At 39.2% G+C, this 22785-nt stretch overlaps 1 long non-coding RNA gene across 1 annotated transcript in view; it reads left to right on the forward strand.

Annotated features, from left to right (window-relative positions):
- Window positions 1-22785, forward strand: part of LOC124054351 — a 218321-nt gene that overhangs the window by 43573 nt on the left and 151963 nt on the right. Inside the window, exon 2 of the long non-coding RNA XR_006842359.1 lies at window positions 7387-7540. This is a non-coding gene — a long non-coding RNA (uncharacterized LOC124054351). The remainder of the gene's footprint in view (window positions 1-7386; window positions 7541-22785) is intronic.

The raw sequence follows: 22785 nt of genomic DNA on the forward strand, positions 1-22785 counted from the left end.
CAGCCTGTTTATGTGTATGTATATTTAGTTAACATGCTAAGGCCTAGTTTTGCTCCAGTGTCATGGCAGAATAATATTTTCTGTCATGAGGGAATCAGTCAAGTGCACTCTGCTCTTCCTCACAGTGACTATGAGTGGCCTAGATGCAGTCAAGCAACCCATGAGATTCACTTTTCTACAAATGCAAATAAGAAAGTAGGGGTCGCTATTAGTAACCTGAAGCAAACAAAGACAGCGTTGAAGCCACTGTGTCTTATTGTGTACTATGAACTGAGAAGACAGAAAAGCATTAATGTGGAGTAGCTGGACAGATATGAATATTTTTCTTCCTTGGTTCTGCTTGAAATGGAAAAAAGGTCATATTACAGTTTGAAACATCTCTAAAGCACAAGACAAAGCTAAAGCGGAAAGTGTGTTATTATGTTTGGTCGCTTGCATATCGTCCGTCTTTTTTCATGCTATCACTGATTTTCAAAAAGCCCTTTCATTTCGAACCAGAAAGGGAAAAGTAGCGTTTGATTTGGTGGCTCTCATTTACCACCGAATCCTCGCTGCTAACTTTCCAAGCTTTTCACTTTGCAGCTCACACTTATCGTCCTTTTCAACCCTTTTAGAAAGTTTGCGCTTTTAAGCTGCAGGGTAAACACTAATTGAAAATAGTTTATTATCATATTAAAGTACAGGAATTGCTTTCATGTTGAGGTTTCGCAATCTTTGACCTTATCAGCAGCATAAATCATAAAGTAAAACTCTGACAAGTTGCTTTTCATCTCCGTCACCACCTTTTTGTCTCAGTTGGGATTGGGGGCAAAATTATTGCTATGTAAGCTAAGGAACAACATTTCTCCAGTGTGTTGTGATCCAAAATCTTACACTCAACTCTATGTAAAATGATGTATCAGCAAATGTATCAATGATGAAAACTCTTTCTGTGTCCTTTTAATTTCGACCTTTCTACCACCTAATTTCTGTAACCCAACAGATGTGTTTCTTTACTTTTTTGACAGTTACATGATTGTGAATGCCAGTGATTCCCCCCCCTGTTTGGCACACCGATTTCCTGATGGTCCATGGGTAGTGATCAGCCACTTATTGTCCCAGCTAGGAAAACACAGCGCCTGGAGCTATTCAGTATGCAAACAAACGATTGACATGGCTGCTCGACAAGGTGCCATTGGGGATTCCCCTTCAGCTAGCACAGCAGGAGTAGGTATAATGTCAACCTAGTCTGCGCCGTCTTAAAAAATACACTCCACACTACCACATCTCCCTCAAACAAAAAAAAAAAAAAAAAAAAAAAAAGACTTCCCCACAGGCCTGTCAGGGGGCAACAACACAAAATTAAAAATAAATAAATAAATAAATAGGCAGTCCAAAAAGTGTGAAAGAGGAATTGAGAGACCTGTTGTTTGTCTTGCGACAGAGCCTTCACAGATATGGAGCGGAGGAGAACATAATACCGAATGATGCTTGCATGACATGCCGTTGTCTGTCTGTCATTGATAAAAGTTGGGACCACAGATATTTAAATGTGAAGCCGGGTTGTTTTTCTGCTATCAGGATAACTGTCTGATCGGGATTTGCTGGTTGGAATCACATGAAAAACAAATCTGAGGGTTTGAGGTGCTCATGAATTACAGCTGCACATTTTTGCTTTGCCTTTTTCTGAGACGCTACAGATCACAGCCTAATCCCTCTGTGCTGTCTATGCAAATCACATGTCGCTGGCTTGATATCCATTCTCCTGCTAGGCTCTGGCTGGACATGAAGCTCTCTTGTTGTTTACATCAACTCTGACTCAGAGGACTATCGGGTTTATGCAGCGGTGTTGTGTGGGAGTGATGGAGATACAGTAACAAAGCTATCTGAGTAAACTGGTGTGAATCAAATATACTGTATCTGTGCCCTTCATTGCTTGGTGGCATTCTGACATTTCCATTACCCCCATGCTCTCGGTTTATACCCTGTTGACCTCCTTGAATAATCAAAGCCAGGAAATGACTTCAATAATAATCATTTGGTGAACGCGTAAATGCCAACGAGTTGCATTGTATGCATTTACAGACATGAATGGTCTTTATATTTGGAAAACCCTCACCATGTTGTCAGTACAGATAACCCAGTCTGAAGGCTTGAAGATATATAGGCTGTGAAGGTTTAAAGGATAAAATTGAAGGAACACATCAACAAATCATATTTGACAAGTTTTGTTCTTCCTCCAGAGGGAAATGGAAAGGGCCTTTTGAGAAAAATGAAATGGATAAAAATATAGATATTTATTTCCTCTGAGGAATTAGGTCTCAGAACTTTCGTTTTTCAAGTCAAATGCAATCTCTTTCGACTTTCATATAATTCATTCCAGTTGAGGAAATTCTTAATGTAAACTAACCCATGTGTTACTGTTATTGTGTTATCCCAGCATGTGTCTCACTGAATGTAAAAATGCTCCTGAAAGAGAATCATCATGCTGTAAAACATATCTTATGATTTTCACCATGGCTCACAGGCAGCCAGGAGCAGACTTTCTGCTCTATGGGAGTCTTTTACTGTGAGAAACAAACATGATCTCAGTGCTACAGCAGATGTTTCATCTACAGTTACTGTAAATATGGCACACACTTCCAGGATGCAGTAATAAATATTATCAGTGCTATTTGCTCGCTGCAACACGACCTCTTGCAAAGCAACAAACAGAATTTGTTTGTCTCGTTCGTGTTGCCAGTTTTCAGCTTTGTAATACCTCTGTCACATACAATCCCTGTGATAGTAAATATTGGCTGGCATAGGCTTTTTATTATGATATATGATATGTCAGTATTTATATTGCAAACAGATATTTCAGTGAATGAATGTTATTTAAAGGCACGTTCATGTCATGAGGACCAACCGAGAACTAGATAAATAGTTAAGGAAGAGTTTTCATGGCTAGGGCTACAGTAGAAATGAGGAAGGACTGATCCCATTCTCATGTCTGTATGTCAAATATAAAGCTACATCCAACAGCCAGTTAGCTTAGCTTAACATAAAGACAGAAAAAGGGGGAAGCAGCCACCCTGGCTCTGTCTGAAGGGAAGAAAGTTACCAGCCATTCCCTGGCTGTCTGCTGTACACACACATAAGTGGTATCAATCTTTCTTGGTAAGCTAGGAAATGAACAAATTTCTCAAAATGTCAAACTATTTCGTTAAGTGTAAAACTCTAGGTCTTGCTCTAGGTAGCTACAAAACTAAAATTGCCAACTATAAGCTATCATCACACAGAAAAATATTCCAAGACTTTGAAATTAGTCTTCTAAATCTCTTGTCGCTGTACTTACTGGTACTATGATGGCCTTATCTGTTTGAATATAGATAGAGTGTAGCTACCTGTCCCAAGGGGAGTGGCTCAGGTATTTACATGTTCCTGCTCAAAGCCCTCAGGTCCAAATGCTTCCTGCTTGCATATGAATAAATATAACCCCAGAGGCCTCCCTTATGCTCACATTCTGAAACTGTCAGGTCCACATCACTCTTATACCTCCAACCTGTTATCCTGTACAGGAGTTATATACGCTCTATCTGTATCCTTACATTTTCATGATATGAGAGTTTAAACAACCGAGAAAGGGAAATCAAAATTGCCACCCACATTTTATATCTGTGATCCACTTCAACACGTCTCCCTCTATCAAGTCAGGAATAGTGATTTTATGACTTGATTGCCCTGTGCGATGTAGACATTTGTAGATTAAAATTAACGTGTTTTCCTTTTTGGTGCGTCTCTGATTTGCTGTAAATACAACTGATGTTTATTTCTTTGGGAATTAGTTATTGGCATATTCTCAAATCTAAGCTTTTCCAATCCCCCTTCCACAGCTCCGCTCGACAGCTCAGCGATCAATCACTGGCAGCTCCTCTCCTTCCTTTCTTGCTGTATCCCCTATAGTGTGTGTGTGTGTGTGTGTGTGTGTGTGTGTGTGTGAGAGAGAGAGTCAGCCCAGATTTTCAAGAATTAGTAACTCATATTATCTGGGCTGTTGACACAAAAAATGTTTACTTTACTGCTTATTTTTTTTAAAAAAAAGAGAGAAAATTGAGAAAACGATCAACTAAATATGAAAGAGCAAATGCAATGTTTGCAGTTTGAAATTTCTGTCTTTTGAATCATAATAAGTCATGAGTAGCGATCTACATGCCAATATTACATTTGGATTGTTTCTTATTTAATATGCATGGCTTGGAAAAAAAATAAGATTGGATGTCTGCTGTTAGCAGTGAAAAGTGATGAAAAATGATGCAAGGATTGCGATTATTTTCCTTGATTCCACAGACCGTTGGGGGATTTCTCTCAGCAGGCTGCTGAGAAGCTAGGCTTAAATCTAATAAAAAAGTCCCCTGTCTAATACCCGTTTGGTCCGAAACTGCTGAATAGGAGTGAAAATCATTAGTAAGACTGTGTCTCCCTCACCCACTTCCCACTTTCACGACTTCAAAATGGTCAGCATTTTACTTCAAGTGTGTCAAATTTGAATGAGGACATTACTCCTCTTCCTGAGCCCTACTTTCTATCCAAGGCGACCACGGCAGCTTAAATGCCTCATTAGGCATCAGGGAAATTTCTCATAGGATAACAATCATATCCGCCAGTTGGGATTGGCTGACAGCTCAGAAGAGATTTATAGCTGCCCACACGGGTCCAAGCGCTGGTAATGAGGTCACTGATGATGGCCATGAAACAAGAAAGAGTGCCTTGTGATCCAGGAAACAGGAATAAAACATTCCAGGATGACATGATCACAACTATTCTAAATGTCAGCAGGACGGATGTGAAACAGGACAAACTATTTGCTGTTGTTACACCTCTGAATAACAGTGACTGGATGTTATGGGCTGGTGTTTCCATAGTGAAAACTTTTACACAAATGAGTAAAATACTTCCCCAGGGTTTACGGTGCAGATAGAACAGTGAACCTTATGTTAGCAGGGGAAGACCTCTTGGTAGATTGCTGATAGTAAGAGCACAGCTGAAATGAACCAATAAATAATTAAATAAGAAATAAACAACACCTTAGAATTTTAACCCTTTTAAACAAAAAGGGTAAATCTCCAGTGCTTTTAAAAGAAATATTAGTATGTCATAGCATTGCCACGATAAGGCTGATGTTTTTAAACTTCTTACAGACCATGATAAACTTGTCGCAATATCATTTCAGTGTAGTTGAGTGGCATACTCAGTATGAAGAGAAATCATAAATACTTTAATGTATGTTTATTTATGATTTTCCATTCTCGTCATCTCCTCTGTAGTATCTTAAACAAATAAAGGTCAATATAATTTACTTCTCTTTTGCTTCTATTGAACAAACTCACACTATTCAGAAGGTTACCATTATTCCTTATTGGACAGCAGCCTTTAACAATAGCTTGTTTATTGTAAAGGCTACAAGTTAATCAGAGCAAACCTATTTAGCATCCCCCAAAACGTATATGTATGTGCAATTGTTTGTGCTGGAATTTAGGCCTTAGTTACTGCAGACATTTAGCAAGACCGTCTGCAGACCATCAATGAAAGAAAACCACATTCGAAGTGATCAAGAGAAATAAATTAGAAGAGGAGGTGAGGGGTACTGTAGGCTTGGGAGAGAAGGCTTATTTAAGAGGAATCCTGAGTGAACATCTGCCAGTACGCCTTTGGAGGACATAGCAAGGACGGAGAGGCGGGCGCCAGCGATGAGGGCGATCCTCAAACAAACGCCTTCACCGGTGAGGGGATTAAGCCTTGGGCTTTGAAAGTGAGAGTGGGATTGAACTGTGCAGCCCTGTTAAAAATACAGCAGAAGCACCTTTCTTCTGAACGTATCAGATGCCTCACATTGGACCTGGTGTATGTTGGAAAAAAAAAAAAAAGTCCAGTTGCTTTTTCATTGAAGTTGTTTGCAAGCCCCGATTGAGGTGCAAATATTTGTATCAAGCCTGAGAATCTCCGTGACGGTGTCATAGCATTGTGTGGTAGACTTGAGGGCTTTCCAGCCGTGCACTGAAAGCACAAGTAACCCATAACCAAACCTTGAGAAATCGGCAGATATGAGTTTCTGTTAAGAGCAGGCAGTGGGGAACATTCCATACATTTTGCTGGATATTGGATCATCTTGTTTTCAAGATATACCTCTCAGCACAGAGACCAGATTAACACAAGCTGTGGCACTATCTCCTGTTTCTCACTTTTTTCTCTCTACGCTGAAGGACCTTGCTACAGTGCAATGTTGTGGGGGAAAATTGAATGAACAACCTTCCCTGGGAGACTAATAATATCATGGATCCTGAGTGCTTGCTCTCTGTGATGAGGCCTAACAGAAGGCTTGACAGGAGAAAATGATGTGTTGTTCTCTGCTGGGATAACAGTCTTGGTCCCCCTCTGACGATTGCAGCTGAGATATGAAGTGTACATAAACCACAGGTTTTTTGGATCCTCAAGGGTCCACAAGGGAAGAGAAAACTCGCAGAGCAAGGGAAATGAGTGACACAGAGGAGCGAATGGGGCTGCTGAGAGACCCTCAAGTACCATGTGTGCATGTGTGCGCTCTGTCACTCTCTCAACATACAAATAGAAAAAGCACTCACTTCAAAGCATCTAGAATTTTAAGAAACACTTCAAATGAAGTATAGAAAATTACTTCATAAGTTGAATCCTTAACATTTGATGAATATTTCATCACTGGGCAAATTTTTCTTTGCAGGAAGGACTGTGGGCGGGAGACTCCGATGGCAGTATCAGTCAAAACAACTTACTACTGATACATTTCTATTAGAAATGTATGTAACACTTAAAGGCTGACTTTAGAGAGTGAATCACTTAAACCACCAGTACTGTATGATTAATTGTAAGTGTAGGGATGTGTCAGTTTCATTCCTCTTATTATCTTTGCAACACTTAAAGTCTTTAGCACTGCACTAAAAACATTAACAACAGTATCTTTAATTCTGTACTGTACTGAATTGATAGTGACTCTTAAACTCTCAGACAACTTTGAGACTACTGAGGGCAATACAATAACAAATAACCAGCAACAGCCTCCACGTAGATGGTGCTGCCTTTGTAAACAATGCAAAGATTTTGTGAATCGATATAAGCTATTACATTCAGCTTAAACTCAGTAACCACGAGAAAATCAAATTACAACTTTAGATTCCTAAATCACCAAGGCAGGTAAACAGGAAAGTTAACAAATCACTGAAACCAGCTGTAAAACCTGGTAACAATACAAGCTCAAGGATGGACTGATACTGGCTGGCCATGATGTGACAACAAACTTGGAAGTTTTGCCAAGTTTTACTTTGTTTTTGGAGGTTAACCTGTTGGACTTGTTGTTATCTGTTGCTAATATGACTATTTGTTGGACTTCCACAGGCTGTTAAACTAATGCTGTGATACAGCTGTGAGGGACAGTCACTTCACTTCCTGATGACTGCTTACGACCACGACTACCGACCTACTACAGTGGACGACCTACTCTGCCTCCCGGCAACAACCCCCAAACAGAAGCCTGTTGTGCTCCTCCACGGTAAGTCTGTTTGTTGGTGCTTGTTGCTGGTGAAAGCAAAGTCTCTTGAAGATATGATCTAGCTCTGTGTGAAAACAAAATAGTCAGCTTAAGGAAGCTTAAGCTTAAGGAATCAATTTGTTTGATTTGTTTGTTTGATGTTGGGTAACTTTGAGCCCAGCAGCTAATTTGCTCAATGTCTTTTGCATGCAGTATATCTGGGTTGATGTTGGCACTGTTAGTACGGCTCCATGAGCAGAAGATCTCAGCTGATCAGTATAGCTAACACTGGGGAACAAGTGTAACCACTATGTTGAAGGTCCCATAAACCTGGCAAAGGGCTTGTTTTAGCCCAAACATGATCATTCCCTAAACCCAATTAAGTTATTTTTGTGCCTAAACTTAATCACATGGTCAATCACATGGCGATTTGTAACATTGTTGAAAGGCACATACAAACAAAGTTTTTGATTGTTTAATTTGTAGGCTTGCTGGACATTGAGATGGTTTCATATTCAAGAGGCTTCAAGAAAAAAGAGCAGCATGTGCATTTTTCTTAACTTATCATTTTGGATGATCTTTTATCTCAGAAAGGCAGTGCCCTCCTTTTAAACAAATTTGCCGTCCTCTCGAGGATTAAGCAGTTTAATTTTTTCCTGTTTGAATGCTGTGGATTGTGCTCTTGTACCGTTTATTCCAAGCCATAGAAGGTTGTAAATGCAGTTGTACAACTCACCAATGGGTTTTTAGGGGAATACTTCAAAGCTCAAATTTTGGTATCTGCAATATTTTTAGTTAACATAGTCAGACAATTGGAGGCCAGGAACAAGCAGGAACCCGAGAGCCCCTTTGGAGCTGCTGTGGTTCATGAGGTAAAGCGGTTTGTAGACTAGAAAAATGAAGTCCATTTACCATTTGCTTTCAGAATGACTCCCTACAATCGAATGTGTAACTATACTGCTGATCCCACTGACACTCAACAGTCTTATCTACAGCTTTCAGTTAATTCGAGAGATACAGTGGAGTCACAATGGCTCTCACAGACACCTGTATAAAACTGATACAGTTTTAGCAGAAGCTTACTGTGATGCACCTGCCCAACAATTAATGAAATTTGTATCTTATGGAAACAACCAGCAGTATTGGGTTTACAGTATTGGGCTTACAGTTTAAAAAATGTATCCTCTAAATGTTTAAGTAGGTAGTTGTCTGGTAACAAATTAGCCATCAGCTTCGTAAATGATACATCCACGTCTACTGCCCTGCATGTTTTGGACTTTCTCTGCTCCCTAGTGGTCAAAAAGTCACCTACAACAGCCTCAATATATTATTAATGAAGTCACATTTTTAAAATCACCACCGGAAAAACAATGTCATCTATTATTTAAACCCCTGCAGGTGTTAAAATGACGCACGATTCTGCAGGTGCACGAACTGTCTTTCACCTCAGACTTCTTCATTAAGCGATTTTGATGGATAGTTTAAAAGAAGCACCCTGATGTTTTTCCAGTTTGAAAATCAAAAGCAAAGACAAACGACACCTCAACGAATGATGTTTGTTTCGTCAGGCGCAGGAAAAGTTCATACTGATGTCTGAGATTTTTTTTTCAGATTTTCTCTCACATAGATTACCAAATGCAGATAAAACGCTCATTTTTACAATTGTCAAGTGAACACTACTGAGCGAATTGTGAACAAACAAAACGTGACTGGATGGAAATACGTTTTTAAGATTTCCACTGTGCCTCTGTTTTTTACTATCTTTCATATTCTACACATACAGGCTTTAATACTACATGTTCAGCGTTGCACAGTATAGTCGGTGAGTAGTCCCAGTGGTACCTCACTGACCTATTTATTTATTTATTTTTTTCCTTTTGATAAACATAGTGGAGTCCAGAGTGAAAAGGGTTGGCTGTGTTGGTGCCAAATACATGTGAATTACACAGTTAAAGTCTCTAGGGAGGTTTGTGTAAATCTGTTTGAGCTTTAGTGCATACATTAGGTAGGTGTGAGTTATGGGTATGCAGATGCACAGATTATGCATGGCTGTCAATCTGGGATGTCATGTTTTGCAGTACAGTAAATATGCCAATAGGAACGTCAATAAGACATCCAAGACAGATCAGCTGGCATTTGCCCCTCATGGAAACATATATTCAAGGGTTTACTTGCTTTTAATGTTGTAATAAAGAAGAGTTTAGCATCACAGGAGGAAGAAAATCTAAAGTTTGAGCTGCATCTTATCGGCATGTACAAATATCCCAACTTGTAAATTGGGTGACATGGGAAAACCCTTGGCAATACATTAGAAGAGTATTCAAAGCCAAAGCATCCCATCGATTTGACCTGTGTGGGCCCTGCAAGCATGAGCCATTAGTTTATTCTCAGATGCTGTTTTCAGATTTGTTTGTGTAAACGAGATCCCATGATGATTGCGTGGTAAAGAGATCCAGGTTTTTATAGCTATCAATCTACTGCATAGCAGGGACACCATAACCTGTCCTTGGGCATTCGTGCTTTTTTCTCCCTTACATGGTGCTGTAATAGACCTGTTTTCTCTCAGTTATTTCCAGAGTAGAATCTAAACATTCATTGTGCATTTCTTCTACCGTGAAATGTCGAACCGCAGTTCGGCCCTTTCTTGTTGCATTACTAACTACTACCATTATATTAGAAGAGAGCTACACATATTTCGTTTACCATAGTCAAGCACATAACACACATCTTTTTCTTTCAGATTCATATTGAGCTTGATACGCTGATACTCTCGGTTGAATATTGGCTTTCACGTCTTCCGGGAGCAGGAACTGAACATAACAATTCATAGAACTTGTAAAGCATTCATTGATTATTTCATAGATCTCATCTTGATCAAGAAATTAAAATATATATACTATTTGCAGTAAATCTCGATTTGTTATAATTGCACACAAGTACAGCAACAAATATAGTACCCTAATGAAGCCTGTTCGGCTCAGAGCAATGAGAACATTTTTATTTTCTTTTGCTTGATTGACTGCAACTCCCTGCAAATTTAGTTATGTAAATCACTGCGTCGCCAAATAAAATCACATGTTTCAGTGTGACTATAAAAGAGATATGATCTGTCCTTGAGAAATTTCCCTGTGAACAAGGATCCCACCTAATAGAGATGAGTCATCCAAGAGTACAGGGATAAAACAACATACTAAGAGATGATACTTACAGTAATTGTGGAAGTAAGCATGAAATCGGTTTTTGTTTTCCATTTCACTGCTGCAGAATCTGAGCAAAATCCATACCCAAAACCCCATACTTGTCATTTCAATAAAGCAAAAACACTGTGCAGTGTAAGCATCAAATTGATGATGTTTCGTGTTAAAAATGATAAAATCACCCTAAAATTATATAGTACAGACATACAAAGTATAGACAAACAAGGATTTAAAAAGGAAAAAGGCAATAAAGCAGAAGAGTTATCACAGTGCTGTAATTACTCATATCAGTCATACAATTTCCATAAGCTAATTTAGGGCTGTGATATGTTTTTAATTACCCCATTAAAGCACTTCTGTCATCTTTTTAAATGTAATTACATGTTTTTTGTCAGTTTAAATGTAATTTGATTCGTGGTTTGTTTTTTTAAAAATTCTGTGCTCAATTTCTGTAACAGTAATTGACATGTAAGCTTATGTGTATTAAGCTTAATCATTCTAAACCGTTTAGGCATTTTATCCAGTAGTACAATTTCAAAAAGAAAAAGGTGTCATTTATTGAAATTAAATTTGAATTTGTACTAAAATAAATGAAGACAAATGGCAAATGATTTTCATATTTCTGTTAAAAGTTTTTCACCAAACTTCACATTTTGATGCAAAGTTTCTTTTCCCTTTCATTCATACAATACATAGTCAATAAACACTGGAAAAAATTGCCACAATACCTATCCAAAACAATTTGTAGCTCATTTTGTGAGACAGAATGTTTAATATTCATCACTACTTTGCACTTTACATGACACAAGTCACGCATTATTCTACCTTATTATCTGAGTACAAGGTCATAACAACCTAAAGTAGCAGCAATAAAAGCAGGACAATGTAAATTTCATTTGTATCTATCTACTGTTTCTATTTAGAGTGCTGACAAAGACATATTTTGTATGTTTTGATTTTTGTAGTGTCCACTGGCCTCAATTCACTGCTCTGCAAAGCTTCTGTAAAGCAAAGGATTTCATTCGGAGTCACGTGTCTCGATGAAGAACAGGAGGAAGTGTAGCCCAGGTCTTAATTGTAGCAAAAGCTGCTGATCACTCCTTACTGCCAAGGATCAGTTACAATATCAAATAGGAAGCCAAGGTGAATAGGAAGTTGCTGTTCTGTGCGTCAGCTGCTGCAGCTGGAGTATGAACTTACTTTTTTAATAGGGCTATATGAGAATGCAGGAGAACACCCTGTGAGACCATATATAATGTCTGCAAAAGTGAATTTATTGGATTTTATATAGAAAACCTGCAGGCAGTGTGTGTGTCTCTCACCACACTCTGCTAGTTTCTGAGTCTGGATAACAAGGTATAACAGTACAAAGTGGATAGCAGCCATGCAACAGCAAACCTGTATGACTACAAGTTGCGGGATTAAATTTTAATATCTATTTCGTGCTCATTATACTTAGATGGTGCATCTTTGATATACAAACAGCCCTGTTACAGACACAGCTTCAGATGTTTGTCTTAGCCATTTCCTCGCCAATTTCCAAAGCAGTTGGCATCCATCAGCATTCTAACAATGTGACTTGGCACCGAAAAGCCATTTGCAACTATTTCAGAGCAGGAAAAAAAAATAATAAATAAGCGTCTGCTGTTTTTAGTTTCATTCTGTTCTCAGACTGTGCATCTGGAGTTTCTTTTTGAGAAGATTCAAAAACAAATAGACTGTAAGTGCTCCAGAGTTTCAGCAGGTCTCCGAGAGAGCCAGCGCTCTCTTTTTGTTCTCTGTCATGCTTTCCTCACCGTGCCATGCCGTTAACGAAGATTACTCTGCATACAATATAACTGAGAATAAGTATTTTCCAGACCTCTTCGTGTATTTTATCAAAAGCCTTGCTGTATCATGCAGAAAGAAATATGGGGTACTGGGTAAAACTAACCCATGTTAGAAAGAGAGCAGAATAAGTCTCCCTCCTACCTGCTTTTTGCCTTTAAATCATTAAGACAGAAGGATTGCAACATCCCGTCACTTATTAGCAATGCTAATGTGACCCCAAGTGATGTCTAAGTGAAAGGGTCTGACTTGAATAATGCACCTATGCTCACATCCTCCCACCTAGTCCTACCAGATTTCCACAAAAAGAGCAGATATGCATGAATGTGTCCCTGTGGGAGTGGTTGCTAACACAAAGACACTCCTCTGAAACCTGCTCGTCTTGATCTTTCGGCGGGATAATCAGCGAGGTGATTGCCATGAAAAGAGAGAAAACTTCAGAGCATAAGTTTTTTTTTGGTTGTTTTTTGTTTTTTTTTTAAGTATACAACCTCTGTTTCAACAAAGTTTCACATGTTGAAAAAAAAAAAATCTTTGCACCAAAAATATTTGCAAAGATTTAATAGAACAAAAAGTAGAAGTTCCTGGAAGACAAAGTGAGAAGCTGATTGCCATGCCACACCTTATCACCTTGCAGTAATGCGCACGTAACATTTCAAAATCGACTTCTGCTTCCCATTTTACTCCCTGGTGAGATAACAAAAAAGCAGTTTTCTCTCTCTAATTCTCAACATTACGATTGCTTGTTTTTTTCATTCTGACTCCCTGCTTATCACCTAAAACCAATCACAGGGTGGCCTGATAAAAGGATATAATTAGAAAGTGAAAAAATAACACCGCTGCTCAGAAGTGTGAAATGACTGCTGAGGAGACTTTTTGGGGACGAGGACAGCATGTTGTCTGTATTTGTCTTGTGTCTCTGGACCCAAAAATGGGCCAAAAAAATCAAACCCTCAAGCTTTGTAAAGTGCCCTTTCTGTGTGCCTGTTTCCATTTCATGATACTTAAAGCCCCACTACATTTCTATTTGACAGCTGCAGATTTTAAAATGAACTATATATACAGCGTTAGATATAAAAACATGCAGTTCCCAGACAGTCTTTTTTAGAATAATGTCTATAATTTGTAAGCATGTTATCTACAGAGCCTTTTCCCCTCCAAACTTCTGATATGGTTTCCTTTAAATAATTGTATGAGGCCCAAGGAGCTCAAATAATTCAATGTTTCACAAAAAGAAAGCAAAACAAAAGTAAAATAAAAAACTAGCCAAATGTCAAAAAAAAATCTTCTGTCTTATCCCATTAATCATAAGAGAAACGACCTCACAGTATACACATTAGTTAAAACCAGCTTGACCAGACACAACAATTAAATTATTTATTATTAATTAATTGATGCATGAATTTTCAACTCTTTTTGTTTTTAACATTACCATTCTACTCTAGTAAAGGATCTGAGTACTTCTTCCAGCACTGCAGATACTCTCATATACTAAGGTTAAAAATTTATCCTGGTTTGCTTCTAACCATGTGTCTACACACCTCATGAATCAGTCACATCCATAGATTTGAGTATGGAAATAGCTGAACAGAGGGTGTTGGTGGCTCGCTGCCAAGCGAAATAGGCTGTACAGTGCTTAAGACTGATAGATTGGTGGCACTAGGTTGGTATAATAGCCCTGTAGTGGACCAGACCCCTGTTCAAAGAACAAGCTTATACATCATGATGCTGCAGACATCCAGCCAATACTCAGCCCCCACATGCTACAAAGGCACTGGTTTCTGCATCCACAAACTTGATGGATTAAGACAAACAGGTTATTTATGGACCCAGCAAAGCTTCAGGAGCTTATTTGTGCTTTGCCCACACATCTGTTTGCTGAAGGGGAAAGGAGGCTGGACAGTGATGACCTCTGAATCTAACATTACCCAGAAAGCGGCTGGCATGGAAAAGAAAAAACAAAAAATCAAACGGCATGAAATCAAATAGCAAACTGAAGTTATGTAAAGCAAGCTGAAGAGGAACAATAGTTTTTGTTGTCCTTTTTTAACTTAAAAAGATTTTTCCCTTGGTACAGAGTGTGTGGGCTGGATGAGAGCAGTTACAAGTGAGTTCGTTTCAACTTGAAAAGCTGAAGGGGAAAGTCATACTTTTATTTTGCCTTTGCAGAAAATTCCTATAACATAATAACACTGTGTACTGCAGTACATTGATGATCACTACTATAATGCTTCACTACTGTACCAAATCTTTTATTTACATGATTTTTGTTACAGATATTCAGTATGCCCAGAAGATGACTCCTAATGATTTTGGTGGTAGAATTTTCAACTAGCGCGACCAGCAGGCCAACTTTAATTATACAGTGAAATGTCTCAACACCTCGTTGACTGATGGGCACAAAAATTAGTACAGACTCATGGTCCCTAGAGGAGGAATTCCTGATGCCCGGCTTACTTTTCTACTAACACCAAGCTGAGGTTGACGTTTGTACCCATTTTAATGGCAGTCTATCAGTCCATACATTCATGTCCTCAGCAGGATAAATTGTCGTAATTTTGATGATTCCTTTTCTTCTTGCATGATCATCAAGTCAAAACTTTAAATACTTGAGTGCTAATTTGCAAATAAATGCTAACACACTACACTAAATGGGTGAACATGGTAAACATTATACTTGCTAAACATCAGCATGTTTGAGCCTTGTGACATTAGCATTTAGCTCAAAGCACCACTGTGCCTTACATGCAGCCTCAGAGAGCTCCTAGCATGGCTATAGACTCTCAGTAATGTTGTCCCCGGGAATGAGCTGCTGGATGAGTTTTATTTTTGGCACTATTCTTGTTACACTCTGAATGTTTTGCAGGGAGCAAAAATCCCCGGACACAAGTTTCTGAGATGCTGCATGGTTTATAACACGTTCCACCGCTCATGCTTTACACTTGTGCATTATTTACATAGCACTCTTCAGACATGTAACAGTCTGACTATGTGCATCTGTCTGAGGGAACAAGCTGTTTATACAAACAGAGATGTACTGCATGGAGCACAAGCGCAGCTCTGAAGCTTGCCCTTTGACTGATTTGTTAAGCAAATGAGAATGCATTAATATGTCAGCGGAAGCCTGATTAATAAAATTGATGGGTCACGCTTCAAATTCCTCACCATGTTAGCTGTGTGAGTTATATGAGACTTAGGATGGTGCATTCATTAGGTGTAATCTTTGATCATTGATCTTGGATCATTTGTGTCATATTTGGAGCGCAGTACATTCTTGTGTTTCACAGGGAAATTGGGATTGCCTCACTAAGCATCCTCCACCTCACCATGATATTCTAATTATTGATTGTTTTTGTCAAATTATCCAAAGGCACAAAATCGCATATAACCATAACACTGAAATGTCAAGCTTAAAGGGGCTCATCAGCAAGTATTTTCGGAGGTGCTTTCCTTTTCCCCGAGTCCCACATTTGATTAAAAGTGAGACTGCATCACTAATTTGCAATCCACATTTCAATGGCATTACATTTGAAGTGAGGAGGAAAATCTCCAGTTCAGTTTAAATCTCTCTGCTTGGTAAACCTTTTGTTTTCTAATAATTTCCACACCAGAGAAGGTGGGTTGAATACTCTAATCTCATAAGCGGCTTAATTCAGATACTGTGACTTCATTACATTCTCTGCTGTTTGTAAACTATTCCCCTGAAAACTGCAAGTTGCTAAGGTTGACTGGAAGACAGAGTGTATAAAAACTGAAGGGAAGGCATTTGTTTCTTAGACAAAGCCAGGTGTGTGGGAACACCATACTCCAGAGGCTTGAGGTATATTAAAAGTTTGACCAGAGCCCGTAATAAAAAACCTTTGGCTCCCACTGTGCAATTAAGCGGTGGCTGAAACTATTGATTTGATCTTTTGTTTTGTCCATCCACCCACCTGTTACATTGCTCGCAGGGGAATCAACACCAACCACAAACACAGAAGCCTGGAGAGAAAAGTGGTGGTTGTACACTGCAAAAAGATCTATTTCTTTATCTCTGTTTTAAACAACTATCATGCACTCTGCGCTCAGTTGCCAGTTCATTAAGCAGACATGTGTATGTAGGCATGTCTGAAATTCTAACAAAATTGCCATGAGCTGTAAGAAGAGAGACATTATGTTTAGATTGATAATCCAACTACAGATTTAATGCTATAGTCAGTCATTTTCTGTCATAGCAAGAGTAATAATTGAAACCTCTGAACTGCTGATGGCACTAAATGAACAATCATGATGACTAAATTCTTCCTCTTGGGACCATGAATATTAGTGTTTGTTGAGATGTTTTGGTCTGAACCAAGTCTGGACTGGCTAATTGCCTAAATCACCCGTGAGGGCAGAAATGTATATGCACTGCACCAACTCGCCGATCTTCATGTGGTGAAATACATCCCTCATTCAGATGCCTTTTGCTCAGAGACATATTACATTTCATTTCAGCAGATTTTGCTGACATATTTTCTGTACAGGAGGCCCATCATGTGGGAGCCAAAATAGACTGATTAAACAGAAACAGGCTCTTTGAGGCCTCATACTCGCTTACTTTGAGACAAATTTCTGAGTAGTGTTGAAAAAGAAATTCAGATCGAAGTGCTTCCGAAAGGTATAATAATCTTAACTTTCACCTGCAGAGATGTGAATGTTTTGTTTTTCAAAGCCTGCCAGCGCATCACCCACGGCTTTTTATCCACCAAGAATTATACCTGCTAAAGAGACTGCTGTATAACAAATTGCATACTCCAATATAAAATGTGAAAGGGGCACGAGTGTCTGCAAAAGCAACCAAACAATCATAAGGCAGTCTCAGAGCAGCTGTGCCTGATGAGGACAGATGTCTGCGTCAGGTTGTAAACGGCTTCTTTACTGTTTACAGCCTGAGCCTGCTGCCTCCTTGCTTTCCCCAGTCATGCATTCTGATTAACTCGGATTGTGAATTGAGTCCTGTCAGGATCACTGTGACAACCCCAGCAAAGACCTCATGAAAGAGCAAATTGTCAGTGCTGCACCAATCGCTTCACTTTAATTTGTCGCCGTGGCAAAGGTCATCACTCAGACAAATATAGCTCATGCCACTGAGGCTTGTCTCTGGCTGGGCCTCCCACACACATGGGTCCCACAGAGCTCACGAAGCGACTAAAACATGATATAAGGAGATTCCAAGATGCATAATTGAACAGTTTGCACCCAGCTTGATAGCTGGAAATCTCTTTCATTAATCAACTCCCACAGAGTTATGAAAGCATGAGGAGGAGAGGTTTATGCTGGCACAGAGCAAACATAACGGGATGGCACAGGATGCTCCTGAGCCCACAGACTACATCCAGACCTCAGCAGTAGCATTTGGAACATGAAATATGTTGAAGGTTATAAATAACATCTGCATTTTACATGTTCTAGCTATGCAACAAACTTAATTGTGTCACAGGTTGGTAGGTAAACATTTCAGTGTGGAATCGTTCCTGTGGTCCCACTCCTTGTAATTAAATGTATTTCTTGCTCCCTTGGATCAAAAATTAAACGTTAAATCATTCGTGTCAAAGTGTGTACAGAATCAGCGCTGCTGTCCAGTGAAGCCAATTAAGCCAAGTCATCTGGTGTGTTACTGCTAGTGTGCCAGGAAAGTTAATTTCCATAACTTCTTTCACTCTGTAAGGACATTTGATACCTCTCCTATAACGTATGGATCTCTCCCTCTTCTTGGCACTCCCGGATTGATATGAAGTCAGCAAAGTGCTTGACCTGGCTGCTGGAAGCCAGAGAATACATTTCAGTTGGCGTGCTTGTACCCAGTCGCTATTTTAGACGAGCATTATGAATAGTGAAGGTGTTCCTATTGCCAAGTGTTAATGGAGGTCAGGAAGGAAAGAAACAAGCATAAACAGATTTTTTTTAAGTGACACTATATGAAAGGAAGAATGAAACAATCACCGTCGCTAGACAAGGCTTGCTAAGAACACTAAAGCAAATGTGGTGAAAACCAACTGAAACAAGTTAAGAAGAAAGCTCATTATCTCCTTGTCAGTGTTGGCAAAAAGTAACAGCAATTGATCTCAAGTGCTTTAACCACAACACGTGTGTGTGTGTGCTCACGTGTGTGTGTATATATATATTTTTATTTAATATAACTACTTGGTGTGTTTTTTGACTTGCTTACTTACGGTGCAGGTCCACATACGCCCTGCTTGATGCTCCTTCCAAATACTGAATGTTATAAAGGGGGCAGATGGTTTAAATTGTATGTGGAGAAAATGGAAGTTCAGACATTGTCAACAAATATGTCTAAAAACACTTTTATCCTTTTGGGGATGTGAAAAAACGTGCACATTATCTATGGTATCAGGTTTTGTTCCCTCACAAAAAGGTGAGGAGAATTGAATTTCCAGTTGGACTTTAAAAAAATCTCTATTCATACTGTTTGGACAAGAATAGGAAAGTGCCTTTAATTTCATGTAACAAGTAACTCACAAGTGTGGACATCCTGTTATGACTGTAGCAATGTGTTTCCCTGTCAGGTACAGCGCTGAGGTTAACAAGGCCAGGTTTCGGTGAATGCGAGTCTACGCTTGTTGCCATGGAAGCCGTTCTGTGAGTGTTGAGAAATATTACGGGAAATTTGACCATTATGAGGAGGCAATAATAGGGAGAGCCAGTAGTGTGGCTTCTAAATGTGGAAAAAAAGTCTGTGTTCTCTAAAGAAGCTCAAAGAAAAATGGGTCAGTATTCGCCATGAAATCTACTGTTATATTCTGTATCTATTGTATCTATCAATATAACAGCCAAACCTTTGTGTACAGTATACAGTGGACGTATCTGTTCACCATCATCCATTGTGTCTTGTGACATGTTGATGAATGTACGGTATTGTCAGATTTCTACATAAACTGAAGGATATACTGTATATATATACAATGTACATATTGGCTTTTTACACATGCACATACCTGTATTTTAAATTTTCTTAAAAATTTGAATACAGTTTTTTTGTAAATACCTGTACTTTGAGATTTTAGTTTTGTTTATCCTATCTTTATTAAGTTTATCCTATTTTTTATACTCTGCACTTTTCTCCTTTCTTGGTCGGGAATACTGCATGTGCAATGTCTGTAAAAACAAGAATTTCCCTCCAGGGATTAATAAAGGAATTCTGATTCTGATTCTGATTCTGATAGTATGGCACATTTGTCACTCAAATGCCTCTTGCCACAACTGTGGGTCTTGTTGATCACCCACTGACAGTGGAGGCAACTTTCTTTGTAACTGTGCAAGGGACAAGACAGTTTTCTCATTGTAATAACACAAATCTGCAGTTTGTCATGGCACCAAAGGAAACACAAACCTGAGTATTTAATTCTACGTGTGAGGAAGAAAACTGTAGTGTGGTTTGGTACTTAAACAGTCACAAACTGTGCCTTCCCCTATGCATCCACAGCCACAAACTGCTCCCTAGTCTTTACATAAAAGCCGTTTTCCTGTGGGAACTTTTTCCTTTCACCCTCCAGTTGAGATTTATAATTTGGATCACAGAACAGGAGATGTCGAGAAGAGAAGAGAGAAATAGAGGAAGGTGTGTGGGTGTTTAAAGACAGATAATCCATTTCAAGGCTTCCCCCATGGGGAGGTTCTGTTATGTTGTGCTGCTTATTTGTTTTCGAGAAAGAAGTTGCTTCGCACCTCTTGCGGTTCCTGCTATAAGGTTGTAGTGAAAATGACACTGATGCAGATGACTTTTGATTTGGCAGAGGATGGAGGTTATAAATTGTACAGCAGAGCTGGGGTGGGGGGGGGGGGGGTGTTCCTAAGTGAATATCTCCGTGCTCAAATGGCCTTGCTAGCCCCTGCAGAGTAGGCCATCTATCATTTGGGTCGCTCTCATTGACAGCTGTTCTCTTTGGCTCCTATCAAGGAGAAAATGACCACTACAACTCAGAGGCTTTACCACGCTGCATCACACACACATGCAGGAATGTATAGAAATGCATCTGTGTTCACAAGTGCTTGAAGACCTGAAAACAACAGCCGTTAATTGACTGCAGTTCTGAGATAATCCAATTAGATCCGACTATGACTTACAGTGACTTGTTTGCTGGATTTGTGTAATTTTATTTCAGAGTAATTTTTCTACCAAAAGAGTCTCAGCTATAGCTCATAACATCAGAGCAAAGACATAATATCCCCAAGAGAAGACAAGGAAGGATCTACATACAGCACTCTTACAAATGATCTGAGATCAGTCAAAGAAGCTCTGTGGGCTCCATTCTTGCTAGCTCCATGCTGCTCGACCAGTCACATTATATTACAGATCACACTGCAGATACAAATTTATCTCACGTTAAATAATTTTCTAGCTCTAAAATATTCACTTTCATCTGGACCATTAGGTTCTGGTAATTCATTAACAATCATCTGATTCATCAGTACTGTGTGGACGTGGTTTGAACAGATGTGAGTTACAGGAGTCCCGTTGCATGAACAGATAAAACACAAAACTGTCATCAGATTTTGATTCAAATGCTGCTAAACCCTGATTGGTGCACAGAAGCATGTGATGTCACATTTTTCCAATTTTGACTGGACTACTCACAGATTCTCCAAACTATCCAAAATCCATGTAAATGATCACTCCTCCAGTGTAAGAGGTTTTCTCTGGGTCTGCATTGTGTTGTTGGCTTTATCCATTTTCAATAACAAAAGAAACCGTTTTGACAGTCCAATTACAGACAATTGATAATCATTGAAAGTGTGTCAAGGTGGCAGTGAGCCTCTCAGAGTCATCAATCAATTTATAGTAGAGTGCAACAATTATTCAACCACATATTTGTTTGCTCTTTCAGATTTTTCATTTTCACGTGCCACTGCAACCCTTCGAGCGGCTACACGGCCGAGTCGAGAGCGGAATGATTGCAGAGCTGTCACTTTATTTGGATTCCTAAATTGTCTCCTCACACCTGTCATTTCAGATTCACTTGCTTGTTAAAAAATCCAATCAACAGTTTTGCTATACTGTAATTTGTCGACAGGCTTGAGTACAGGCTTGCTTTGACATCGGAGGCCATTCTGATTGTTCAGCTCGACCAAAACCGGCAATTTCAAAAACAAATACTTACATAAGTGTGAGCTTCTCAGCGTGATGCTTTTATTATGTGGATCATACCTACTGTTTATGTTGTCTGTGTTTTCATGAAAATTTACAATATCATAAAAGAACTAATTGCCAGAAAGGTTATTATGGTGATATTCTATTTAAAATAACATCACATCTGTGCTGGCCTGCTTATCTTGAATGAATTGTGTGAACCTTCAGGGTGTTAAATTCACAATAGCCGCAGAAAGTTCCAACAAATCTCAGGGGAAGATTGACACTCTGGCAGATACAGGGGATCTGCCTGAGTGCCGCCCACATGGCACATTTGCAGGACAACAAATCAAGTGGCACTTGCAAGGACAAGCGCTGTGAAAATGAAAGGGACACATAAAGCCGCGTTCTACCAGACATGTCAGAATCCACCAAGAGAGGTTCTCTTCTTCATAAGCCTCCCTGAGATAAAGTTATTACTTCTTGAAAGGGAATTACAGTGGGGAAAAAAAGAAAGAAAGGAAAAAAAACAGGCCCTCAGGCAGTAAAGAGTTGTTTGTCTCATCTTTGCATTTGTCTAAATTCCTTCCATTTGTTTCATCTAAATTTGGCCCTGAAGCAAAAGCACGTGGTGGCAAGTGCCCTGCGGACAGGTTCAGGTGAAAGACTGAGGAAGAGGAGGAGGAGTGAGAGGAGAACTAACTCAAGGGCAAAAGGCTTGGATCACCTCATCAGCTAAGGTGAATTTTGTGTCATGTAAAAGTAGGTAACCTAATAGGCTGGGGACTGAATACATCCTTTTGTAAAATGCATTTCTCAAATCAAAAATTTAATACCAACTGCTGTGATAATTTTCACGATTAGAAGAATAGTTCACCGAGTTACTGTTGCGCTCCTATAACATTTTCTTATTTATTCCACAAATATTTCTTCTTTGTCAAAAACCCTACTCATGCCTTCACTAACCTAGGAAAAGAAAAATGGCATGCAGCACATTACTGAATCAAATGCATCAGAAGGGATAACACTCATACCAAGGTAAACCTTTATGTTGTTATGTATTTCACAAGCCTATAGTGGCCATGATGGATAATAAATGCATTTCTCCAAGAGAAACTATCCATTAAACCAAC

The sequence above is a fragment of the Scatophagus argus genome, chromosome 23 (assembly GCF_020382885.2).
Source record: "Scatophagus argus isolate fScaArg1 chromosome 23, fScaArg1.pri, whole genome shotgun sequence".
Classification (NCBI taxonomy): Eukaryota; Metazoa; Chordata; class Actinopteri; family Scatophagidae; genus Scatophagus; species Scatophagus argus.